Source organism: Arvicola amphibius, chromosome 12, assembly GCF_903992535.2.
Source record: "Arvicola amphibius chromosome 12, mArvAmp1.2, whole genome shotgun sequence".
NCBI classification, from domain to species: Eukaryota; Metazoa; Chordata; class Mammalia; order Rodentia; family Cricetidae; genus Arvicola; species Arvicola amphibius.
In genome coordinates, this window is record NC_052058.2 from 2,022,901 (window position 1) to 2,035,497 (window position 12,597).

Below are 12,597 nucleotides of genomic sequence, written 5' to 3' on the forward strand. Positions count from 1 at the left end.
AACATGAGAAATTGTATGAAAATGTTGTAGAATTGGGAAGGTTGAAAATCACTACTATAGAACTATTGATCTGTTTTTAAAAATCAATAAGTTATTTTACGTTTAAGAAAAGTTGAATTGGGACATGGTTTGGTTTGTTGAGACAGGGTTTCTTTGTAGCTTTGGAGCCTGTCCTGGAACTAGCTCTTATACACCAGACTGGCATCAAACTCACAGAGATTCACCTACCTCTGCCTCCAGAGTGCTGAGATTCAAGGTGTGTGTCACCACAGCCAGGCATATACTTTTAATCATGGTGATTTAGGAGTGGAGGCCGGTGAATCAAGAGTTCAAGGCCAGTATCTGTTATTGAGTTTGAGGCCAGCCTGAGCTACATGGGATTCCATCTTGAAGAAGGAAAAATGAGTGAGAAAAGAAAAAAGAACCCCAAAAAGAGTGGAAGTTCAGAATAATTAGGAGACTAAATCCTCAGAGTCAATAATTACTCCCTATTGTTTTGGAGGCAGCATCTTGTTGCCCTGGCTGGTCTCAGTCTCACTATTGGCCTGATCTGCTCTCGGGCTTGTAACCTTCCAGCCTGTGCACTGGGGCCATGGCTGTGCAACGCTACACCTGGCTAATTGTTTGTTTAGTTGGCTTGAGGACAGGTCAGTGCTATTCTGACTTGAGGAAGTCTATCACAGAAGCACATGCTCCTTCCCTGTTTGTCTTTCATGTGGCTTTACCTAACCTTCCAGGCAAGTCACCGCTGTCTTCAGAGATGTGTTGCTCTGTTCCATGTGCAGCAGAGCAGCAATCCCCAGCACAAAAGGAAGGACAGCAGGGGTTTGGACGTGGTTTGTCCCTTCAAATTACACGTCAGAAATCTGGCCGGCCTTGCACTGATGGTGTCCGCTTGGGATGCGCGTAACTGAAGGAGTGGGCAGTTTCACAATGAAGATGCTGCTACGTGTCTCTCACTCCGCCACAAGCCCATTGTTACCTTGCCTTGAGAGAGGAAACCCACCAGAAACAAAGAATAGGGACCAAAAAAAGAACTAAATAAAAATAAAAACAGTCCTTACAAAACTTTCCAGAATTTTATGAAGTAGGCCCAACAACTGAAGTAAAGGAGGTCTTGTTTGTTCCCCATCCCAACCCATTTTCTTTTAATTCACTCAAATATGAATAAGGGAATTTAATTTAAAAAATTGAACTGTGGACCTGATAAAGAATATCCAGTCTGTGGTCGGAAGTCTTCAGAGTGCTGTAGAAAATCAGGTAATACTCATTAGAACCCAGAGTTGGCTGGAGAAAATACCGGAAAATAAGGACACAGTCCCCGTCCTCTCCAAACTGGGCATTGCAAGAAGGGTCACTGAAAAAAGCCAGTGCCCATGTAGGCTAAGAAAGAGGTTGTGAGCCTTCCCCACAGGAGACACCATCACTCAGAGACCCATTCTCTCACTGAGTTCAAGACCTCCTGCCTCTCCGTCCAGTGTGTGCCACCATGCTGAGTAACTCCCAAGCTCAATGTGTGACCGTGCTAAATCACCTGAAGAAAAAAGAGCTGACCATCACATGAGCTTAGTGCTGGGACCAAGTAGGTTCTCTTCAAATATCTGTTGGCTATGTGAATCAATAAATAGTAAGAAAGTGAACAATTGTGTGTATATATGTGTGTGCATGTGTGTGTATGTGTGTGTGTGTGTGTGTGTGTGTGCGCGCGCACGTGCATGTTTGACTGGGGTTATCTCTGACTGGGTTTGTCTCTGCTAATGGAGCCCCTGTTCCTCTGGGTCTCTTCCTCATCCACCCTAGCCCCTAACTGCTAGGGTTAATTGTGATGGTCTGAAACTCACCTAAAGTGTGGGTAGGCACACAGGCCTTATGGAAAGGGTCCCTAGAGTCTCTCCTGGTGGGGAAGAGAAATCTGCCCAAACACAGTTCATGTTTCAGTAACTTCCTCTGAGGCAAAGCCAAGGCTATGAATTGAGCACCTGTTTGGGTGGAACAAGGCTCTACTAGGGTTGCTTCCACCGAGTTTAGAGCTAACAATAGTAACGGGAAAGTTTCCAGGGCAACCAGAACCACTTCCAACATCTCCATGCCAGGCTGCATGGGGTCCCCGTCCTTTGGGGAGCCTGATGCTGACACCGGGATTGGCTCCCTCTTGCAGGTGTCTCGTTGCTGCAGGCTGAGTCCTCGGAAAGGGCCCTCTTCCTGGGGCTTGGTTTCAGATACATTGTGTCATGTGGCAGACCAGCTGGTTTCAGTCTTGAACCAGGTCTTTTGACTCCTCCCAGAAACCGACCAACTTGTGAGCAGGAAATCCTGCCCCTCCCCAAAGAGTGGGAAACCACAGAGGAAGAGAGATGAGACAGAAGGATAGAAAGGAGAAGAAGAGAGAGGAGCAACAAGAAATAGGCAGCCAATTAAAAGGAGGAGCCGCATTTATCTGAAGCCTCAAGGTAAGACTTTATGAAACTGTATGTTGTACATGATACTACCACCATTCAGGGCTCGACACACAGTAGGGCCTCAAACACACACGCGTGCTTGTTGCACACACACACACACACACACACACACCCCTCCTAAAAATAGTGGGTCTATTAAAACAGGATAGCAGGTCTGAAAAGAAACCAACTTCAATGTCAATTTCAATTGTTGGTCAAAAAAGCTATAAAAATACTGGGGGCGTTTTCGGGTGTGGGAGGCTGAGATAAAATGCAGATGGAATAAGACATCTGCTGCTGGCACCAAGAACAGCCTGATCATTTGGGAAGTCGCTAAGGCAGTGTTCTTTGAGAGTCCCACAAAGCTAGCGGGGCGTAAGCACTTCTGAACTGACGACAGACAAGGGCTGTGCCGCATCTCCTCTGGAGGCTTGTGGAAAGGTCTGCGCTGTCCCACGCAGCCAGTCCACTGGGCCTCTGTGCCAGTGGCCTGAGATCTGAGCCCTGAAGACCGATGCTCCATAGCCTCTCAGCTTCTCCTGAAAGCCCAGTCCAGCCTCTGCTTAGGACGCTAACCCAAGGCATCACACAGCCCTGCTGGGAGAGCATCCCAGGGTACTTCCTTCACTCCAGGGAGTTTAGAGAACCCCTAAGAGGAAAAAGAAATGTCCTCTCACCTCACAGGTTCCCAGATGCCCTGGCCATCACGTACCAGCCAGTCCTCAGTGCTTAGGATATTGCTCCAATCACTGGGGAAGTGGACAGTGGAGGAGTTCAAAGTACCTAAGTGTTTCAGAAAACATCTAAACAGGGCATCATTGTTTCCACAGCAGTTGGCTTCTTAAAAGGGCTGTTCTCCCAACATTTTCAGAAGTGTAACAGAATCTGACACATTTTATAACTCATGTGTATGTGTTGTGCGCTGTGTTGTGCACATGTGTGTGTGTGTGTGTGTTGGGCATGTGTATGTTGTACTATGCTGCTGTATGTACTGTGTGTAGTAGATGATGTATGTGTTATATGTTAGTGTAGGGGTGTCTGCATGTTGTATGTTGGTGTGTGTAGAGTGTGGCATATATGTGTGGGTGGTGTCTGTGATATGTGTATGCCTTTGGTGGCATATTTCTCTCTGGCATTTGTGAATCCAAAGCTATAAACACGGTGGGAGAGGTAAGAAGAGATGGGGCAGTTTCCCTTCTGCTTGCTTATTAAGCATTTAAAGGAATTACCACTCTCTCTTTAGCATTTTTAAAAACAAAATAAAATAAAAACCTTGCCTCTTTCTTAATACTCATCTTTGTAAAGCTAAAACTGCCTGCATCCAATTTCTGTTTGGGAACAAACCTTGAAGGTAATCTAATTTAATTCCTCCTATTTGCCAAGGAAGGCAATGGGAGCCAAGACAGGGCAGGGCCTTACTGAAGGCCCACATCTGTGCCTGTGGCAGAGGGGCAACTGGACCTCAGTTATTCTCACTGAGGATCTGTCAAAACATCACCCAAAATTCACATGTCCGCAGAGTTTGTGAACACTGCATCTGCTGGGGGTGGGAGGACAAGAGACTCAGTTATAATAAGTAAATAATCTCGGCTGGCAGGAATAGGAGAACGAGATTTACTAATGTGAACTTTTCTGGGGCCTGTTTCATAACTGTTTGTACACCAGAGGATAGAAGTGGACAGGAAGCGGCTTGTCATTTGGGAACTAGAACAAACCCATTCTTGTCACTGAACCAGCATTTAATGCCTTGCCCCTCTGCGACCTTCAAATTACCCTCATTTTATAATGTTTTGAGTTGTCTCAGCTTTTCAGAGGGAGGAAGATGCTGTTGCTTCTGTTGGCATGGCCTATTTCACGCGCCTCCCTAGCAAGGACACTGATAACCAAGGGACTTAACCACTCCTCCCGTGCACTGGCGGCTTCAATCTACTCTTCAGTCTCTAGATGCCTGCTCTGCGCCCACAGGTCTCTCTGCCGGGAATGCCTTTCCCCCAGTTTCACACCCAGAAATCACAGCCTTAGCTCCGGGGACATCTCCTCTGAAATACCATCTCATACCCTGGGCTGGCACGAGCCGCTATGCCCTCTGTGAGGGCTCCTGTTAAGAGGCTGTGCTTGAACACAGTCACACACCTCTGGACTACAATGTGCTTTGGAGCGGGCACCATACATCATAGTCTTTATATTCCCATCACCAAGCAGTTTCAGAAAGATCTTAGGGTTCAAAAATGTTTTAACAACAACAACAATTAAAATGGAGGAGGCCTGGGGCGGGCACACTCAGTTGTTGGGGTACTTGTCTGGTGTGCATAAAAGCCCTAGGTTTGATCCCCGTCACAGTGCAAAGGGGGCATATGTGTGCCTGTAATTCCAGCACTTGAGAAGCAGAGGCAGGAGGGTCAGAACTTCAAAGTTGTCTTTGGCTACATAGCAAACTCCAGTCAGCCCGGACTAGAGACGGGCTCTTTTCTTTTATTGGTGCCATTGTATTACCGTCTCCTTCTCAGGTTTTTTACTCATGGGCCCCTTGAGCATATCTGCCCTCCCTCTGGGCCTGGAGAAGCATTCAGAAAAAACCACTCAGGATTAAGAGTGACATCTTGAATGAGTATTTCTACCTCCTTACAAAAATGCCCTGGTGACCGGAGAAGAATGTTCCTGCTGGACCGCAAGGGTGAGGACAGAGATAATAGCAGCTGAGAAATGTCAACACCCTTTCCAAAGACAGCCTGAGCCTGGGAAGCCCAGACCCTCACGAAGAGAAAGTGTCACGGAGCCTCAGGAGAGACATGGGAAGATGCTGCCCCACCCCTGGGAGACACTTGTGGGAGGAACAAACCCTGAAACCACCAACCAGAGCTAGAAACAGTGGGATTAGATTGAATTCTGCATGAAGGATGAGGTTGCCAGCCCCCTTTCCTGGCTCTGCTCCTGGAACAAGAACAGTCTGGTGTGTATGCCTTTACCTACTTACCCATCCCACAGTAGGCAATGAACGAAGGTCAGCCCTGCAGGAAAAACCCAGTGGAAGAGAAAGGTACAAGAGGCTTTGGCACATAGTGTCTCCCTGTGGAACTGCCCGGCACCATTACTAGCCCACAGCAATGTAACAATGAACAGGCAAATCTAGTCAGATCAGGTCAGGGAACACTGATGCAAGCCCAAGAACCTGAAGTCAGTTCCCAGCATGACATTAAGAGCTAGGCGCCGTAGCATGTGCCCAAATCTCAGTGCTGAAAAGCCTGGAAGACACAGGTCCCTGGAACGCTCTGACTGGCCAGCCTAGTTGTATCGGAGAGCTTCTAGTTCAGCGAAAGAACCTGTCTCAAACACTGAGGTGGAGACCAATAAGGGAAGCCACCTGGAGTCCATCTCTGAATTCCACATGCACATGCCTGCACAGCCACCCATATGTATATACATCCACACATACATATATATGTGTGTGTGTATGTACATATATATGTATATATATGCCCAACAACCTATATGTATACCCACCTACATTATGTACACACTCCCACAATTGCACACACAATTATGATGAAACATGAGAAGATAAAATTATGAAATTCTCCAAGAAAGAGAGGAAATTGGAGGAGATGAATATAAAAGATCAGTCTAGAACCTCTGACACCTTCTAATAACAATGAGAGACAGAGAGAGAGAGAGAGAGAGAGAGAGAGAGAGAGAGAGAGAGAGAGAGAGAGCAGAGAAAATGGAAGAGGATCCCCAACCAAGAAATACTTTTTCCAAAGTTTCCTAAGGCAAGTGAGATTCCATTTGAGCAATCAGGAGGGTACTCAATGTACTCAAAGCCCCCTACAAAACAGAAACCAAACCTCCACCAAACAGAACATTGGAAATGTTAGATCCCCAGGAGTGAATGGAACTGAGAAGCTGTAGGGAGAGAAACAGCCCGTGATACAACAGCTAGGATCAACACTGAATCTAACACGGCAAGGTAGACACTGACAGTGTCCTCCAGATGGGGAGAAAATCGTCTCCAACCCAGAGTTTCTTGCTCAGCTAAATGAAGTGGCAGTGAAGGGGAGTTGGCACAAGGGTGGGGATGATGGGAACTGCTACACCAGCTGAGACAGAAGATTCACACCCCACAGCAATGTTACAATGTAAACTACTACTCCCCCACTCAGAGTCCTTGTTACACAGAAAAAATCCTGCGGCATCCTCAGGAGGTACACCAGGAAAGAGAAACACAGGGATTCCCAGATATCTGCAAAGAGAGGTGTCCACATCGCCAAGCTGTAAGGTTCTGTCCAGGCTGGAAGAGAAGAGTGGATTTCTTAACTACGTGCTACCTGTTTGCTTAGTTTGCATTTCTTATCTGAGGGTCTGGAGATCAAGAGCAACTAAGAAAGCAGAGAAATAAGGATGGGGATGTTTGTTAACTCCCAAGGGAAGGCAAAGAACACAAGAAACTAAATGTAACCACAGCCCTGGTGCAGCCTTGGCATGCCCTGATAACATGAACGCTGACTGACAGTCCCATGGGGACTGTGAAGCTATAGTATCAGGGTCTGGAAGACACCAGATGAAGGTGTGATTAGGGGTAGGGGAGGTTCCTTATAGGAAATCAGTAACTTCTAAACTGCAAAATTATAAATACTTAAAAGAATATTGTTTAACAAACATATAATTGAACCCTCCTGGGGACAGAAACTGTGATAAGTTTTAAAAGTTATTGTCTGTGAGTAGGACTATGGCCTGGAGGCTTCAAGAGCCCTCAGAAACCGTGAGACCTTCTAAACCTCAATGCATTACATTGACAGGTATACAAATTTATTTAGTGTATGTATACAAGTGTGTGTGTGTGTGTGTGTGTGTGTGTGTGTGTGTGTGTGTGTGTGTACTGATGTGGGGATGGATCATTCTGTGTGCATGCTCATGTAGAGGCCAGAAGTCAGTCTCCAGTGTGGTTCCTCAGGAGCTGTCCATATTATTGTTTGAGACAAGGTCTCTGACTGGGACCTAGGGCTTGATGGTTAGGCTATGCTGGTGGCCAGCAAGCCCCAGGGATTTGCCTATGTCCACTTCCCTAGGACTGGGATTGCAGGTACATACCACCACACCCAACATTCTATGTGTATGCTGGGGACTGAACTCAGCTCTCCATTTTTATGCAAGAGTTTCTTGATCAACTGGAGCATCTTGCCAGCATCGAGAATTAAATTTAAAAGTGGCTCTAAGGCCGGGCGGTGGTGGCGCACGCCTTTAATCCCAGCACTCGGGAGGCAGAGGCAGGCGGATCTCTGAGTTCGAGGCCAGCCTGGTCTACAAGAGCTAGCTCCAGGACAGGCTCTAGAAACTACAGGGAAACCCTGTCTCGAAAAACCAAAAAAAAAAAAAAAGTGGCTCTATTGTGTCCTATGAGCCACATGTTGGTGTCTGGAGTCACCAAGTTAAGCCTCAAAGTAGTTGTATAACTAAGGCACTGCCTAATTAGTTAATAGAGTTCAGTTTGTTGAGCAGGTTCCTTGACCCTCTTTGAACAGTATTACAGGAAGCTGGAACTAGAACCGAGTTAAAGGGGTCAGATCCCATGCAGGACTGCTGCCACTAAGGAAGGAAGAGCTCTGCACAGAACTGGGCTCAGTTCCAAATACAGACCAGACAAGTGGGGGTTTGCAGCCAAACTGCAAGATGGCGATTGGCAAATGGAAAATTACTAGGAGGAAACATCGGAGTGAGGGAAGAGAGATGGTGCCAATGGACCTGACCTGACAGAAATCTTGCCGAAGGCTGGCCAAGGTGACCAGCATTACCGAGGAATGGAGGAAGATGAGAAGACTGATCAGATATCGAGGCTGAATAGATACTGGGGAAGGAAGGGCAGAGTCCTTGCCAAGTGAATTCACAATGTCTTGCTAAAGCTAGATTTTGTGTGCACAAATGGGCTTTGCAAAAGGCCCAGGGGCCTGCTGGGCCAAACAGGAGCTGCTTTGTCAGGAATCTTGGAAAAATGTACATTCCTGTGTCCCACCCTTGACTAAAATAATTCATCAGGCCTGCTGGGGTCTGAGAATCTGTCCACCACTTTCCAAAGGACTTGGTATGGTGTATGTGGTGTGAGGAGGGGGAGGGGTCAGAGATGGTGTATGTGGTGTATGTGGTGTGAGGGAAGAGAGACTGTGTGCATGCGTGTGTGTGTGCATGTGTGTGGAGGGGGTCAGAGATGGTGTGTGTGTGGTGTGAGGAGAGAGAGAGAGAGAGAGAGAGAGAGAGAGAGAGAGTAGGGAGGGGTCAGAGATACCAATTCCCTGCGTGTGGCTCTTTCTGGGCATGTGTCAGTGTTTTTGAATCTTTCTCCTCCCCTCTTTTTCATCCTCTTTTGTCCTGACTTAACCCATAGGTCCCTCTGGATTATAGAAACATTGCCAGAAATTAAATACCAGTATCTGTTCTCTGGCTTTGAATTGCTTCAGTTTTTTTCTTTTTCTTCCAGCCCTTGGGCGCCCTCTCCTGCCAGAAGTATGTTAAAACCTTCAGAATCTTGAAATTTGCAGGCAAATGGATGGATCTAGAAAAAAAAAAAAACAAAACATATTGACTGAGGTAACCCAGACCCAGAAAGACAAATATACTATGTATTCACTCATAAGTGACTTTTAGACATAAAGCAAAGAAAACCCAGCCTAAAGTCCACAACCCCAGAGAAACTAGACAAAAAAGAGGACCCTAAGAGAGACATACATGGATCTACATAGGAAAGTCAAAAAGACAAGATCTCCTGAGTAAACTGGGAGAGTGGGGGGTCACAGGAGAGCACAGATGGGGAGAGGGGAGGAAGGAAGGGGAGCGAAGAAATATGTATAGCTCAATAAAAACACTAAAAAACCTTCAGGAGCCCAAATCAGCCTGTAAAACCCATTTTCAATTTACCAATAATGAGCTTGCTAAGAAAAAAATCAGGAAAATCAATATACAATTCACAATAGCTCCAAAACACTAAACACCTAAGAACAAACCCATCCAACAAGATATGAACTTAAAAACACTGAGAAAATAATTGAAGGAGATGCGCAGAAATGGACTGACAGAATTAATATTGTGAAATGGTTCTTACCAAAAGAAATCTACAGGTTCAATGAAATCCCCATCAAAACCCTGATAACACTCTTCACAGAACTAGAAAAAAAATCCTAAAACCCAAACTCATATAAAACCACAAAAGACTCCAAGAGAGCCAAAGCAAACCTAAGCGGAAAGAGTGAAGCCGGTGGCATCATAATACCTGATCTCAAATCACGTGACAGAGTCACAATGGCAAAGCCAGCACAAAAGCAGAGATGGATCAGTGGACTAGAATAGAGGCCTCATATATAAACCCACACAGCTACGGCCACCTGACTTTTAACAAAGGTACACAAGGCATCCACTGGGGGAAGATAGCTCTTCAGCAAACAGTGCTGGGGAAACTAGATAGCACTGCAGAAAAACGAAATTAAATAGATTTCTTTCTCACCATGCACACAACTCAGTAATGGATTAAAGCCCGATACTCCAAGAATGCTCAAGAAAAAAAATAAAGCACTTTGTGATATAGGCACAGGCAAGAGCTTTCTAAAGATAACTCTAATAGCTGTAGAAATAATCCCAAGATTGGCGTGTGAGGCTGCATGAGATCTCAAAGCTTCTGTATTGCAAAGAAAATAATCAGAAGAAAGGAAAGGGAGCCTACATAATGGGAGAGAATCTGCCAGCTACACACTGGACAGAGGGTTAGCATCTAGGATGCATAAAGAACACACAAAAAGACAAGCCATCTAGCCAATAAATGGGCTAGTGAATGGAATAGACAGTTCTCGAAAGAAGAAATACAAATGACCAATTAAAATCAATACTTTTAAACGCCCTCAACATCCTTAGACATGAGGGAAACACAAATTAAAACAGCTTTGAGAGTTCATCTCACTCCGATCATAATGGCTGTCATAAAGAAAACAAATACCACAAATGCTGGTGAGGGGCCGTGGAAATGTAAATCAGCGTAGCCACTGTGGACGTGAGTGTGGGACGTTCCTCAGAAAGCAACAGAGCAGCAGTTCCCCAACTCTCCTGCTCATGGACTCTAAGTCAGCAGACCAGGGAGGCTTGCACGCCCAGGGCCATGACTGTGCTGTTCACAATATCCTGAGCCAGCCAAGATGTCTATCAATGGCGAATGGGTAAAGACACAATGGAATTTTACTCATCCATAAAGAAAGTGAAATTATGGTATCTTCAGGAAAGTGGATGGAACTGGAGAGCATTATGTTAAATAAAATAAAACATCAGAGAAACAACAGGTTTTCAACACCTTTTATATAAAGTAAGAGCATTAAAGAGGGGGGGATGAGAAAGGGGTGTGCATGCATGTGTACATAGGTGAATGTGTTGTGAATGTGTATGAATGTATGTGTGCATGTGTGTGTGAATGTGTGTATATGTGTGTGTTAATTGTGTGGATGTATGTATGTGTGAATGTGTGTGAGTGTGCATATGTGTATACATGCGTGTGAATGTGTATGTGTGTGTGAATGTGTGCATGTGTGTGAATGTGTGTATGTGTGTGTAAATATGTTTGTGCGTGTGTGAATGTGTGTGTGCATGTGGTGTGAATGTGTGTATATATGTGAATGTGTGTATGTGTGTGAATATGTGTGGATTTGTATGTATGTATGTGAATGTATGTGTATGTGTGAATGTGTGTGTATGTGTTTGTGAGAGAGAGACAGAGAGACATGAAGGTGGAAAGGGGACTGTGAGAGGAGACAAGGGGGTCTAAAGGGAAGGACAGGTTGAGAGAAAAAGGTAATGGATTATGTGTCATGAAAACAGAAGGGGGACATTTGGGGGAATTAAAGGGACAGCAAGAGGGGAAGGGGCAGAGGAGGGAAGTGAAATAAGAATAAAGTATAATGACATATATAAAATGATATGTATAAAAACAACCCAATGAAACTGATTTCTTTGTATGCTACTCCCCCCTGCAAAATAAAACCTTAAGTTCTCCAGCATCCTTAACCCAGAAATGGCCCCCTCTTCCCTTCCTATTAGATCATTTCTCAGGGCTGCTGCCAAGCCCTCAAACTCCATGAAGCCTCCTGTCAGACATAAAATGGAAAATCAAACATGGGAAAGACTCTCTTTCCAGCTAAAGCACATTAAGATTGGGAAGGCAAGGAACAGAACAGAAACAAGAATGAAAGATCCACACAGTGGTCAGGGCTAAGTTGGCAACATGGAAGGAATTTCCCTCCCACCTTTTCTCTACCCTTTCCCAGGATTTATGGGTATCTGGGGAAGCCACATTCATCTGCTTTCCATAAATAGAAGGAAGCAAACGAGTTGAGCCAAAGCTCCCTAGACTTGGGAGCAGAAGCCCAGGGCTCAGTACCCACACTCGCTTGTTTTCCTCGACACTTAGATGTGAGCTTCTTCGCCAGCGCCATGTACCGTGACGACTGGACTCGGACCCCAATAAATCATAGCCTTCCTTGGCTCTGACTTCATTCTCCACAGGATCTTCCTCTCAGCTTAGCAGATGCTCAGCATGTGGCTCAGAAGTATTTGCATGAGATCTTAAGTGTTACTGCCTCTTGCTTCTGAAGGTCCCTTAAAGGGCACACACACATAGACGCGCATGCACAATATACAATGCACACATATACATAACACACACAAACACATGTTCATGCACACAAAAACACACATATTCAACATACAAACACATGCTCACACATACACACAAAACACACGTTCCTAAATACACAAACACTCATACAATCATACACATATGCACATAACACACATGAAGTTCACACACAACTCACACACTACAGTATTTCCTCACATTCCGTCACTCAGTACTCCTACTTCAGTGCCTTCAGGATTCTCCTCATAGATGCCCAAAGGCTTCTGTGGCTATGACCACTGTGTTCTTGTCCTGTCCCACGCTGCTGAGCTCTGTGACGCCTTGAGATTTGTCACCATTGGTTTCTGTGTTCCCTCAAGTCCTCCCGGTTCTCCCCTTTTCTCCTTCACTGGCTCTCCTCTTCCCCATGACTTTAAATGCTCATTTAATAAAGCCTTCAGCCTCTTCCCTCTTCTTGTTAATCTTAGGCATACCTATAGTTTAGATTTCAGGTGGTTCACT

At 45.4% G+C, this 12,597-nt stretch overlaps 1 protein-coding gene across 3 annotated transcripts in view; it reads right to left on the reverse strand.

Moving 5' to 3' along the window:
* The window catches only part of Lamb3 (laminin subunit beta 3), a 103,105-nt gene that overhangs the window by 82,147 nt on the left and 8,361 nt on the right, over positions 1-12,597 (reverse strand). For 2 of the 3 annotated variants that reach the window (XM_038348634.1, XM_038348633.1), the window contains exon 2: positions 8,852-8,979. The exons of the other annotated variant lie outside the window; for it this stretch is intronic. The gene's annotated coding sequence lies outside the window, so the exon portion shown is untranslated. The remainder of the gene's footprint in view (positions 1-8,851; positions 8,980-12,597) is intronic. 3 annotated transcript variants of the gene reach the window in all.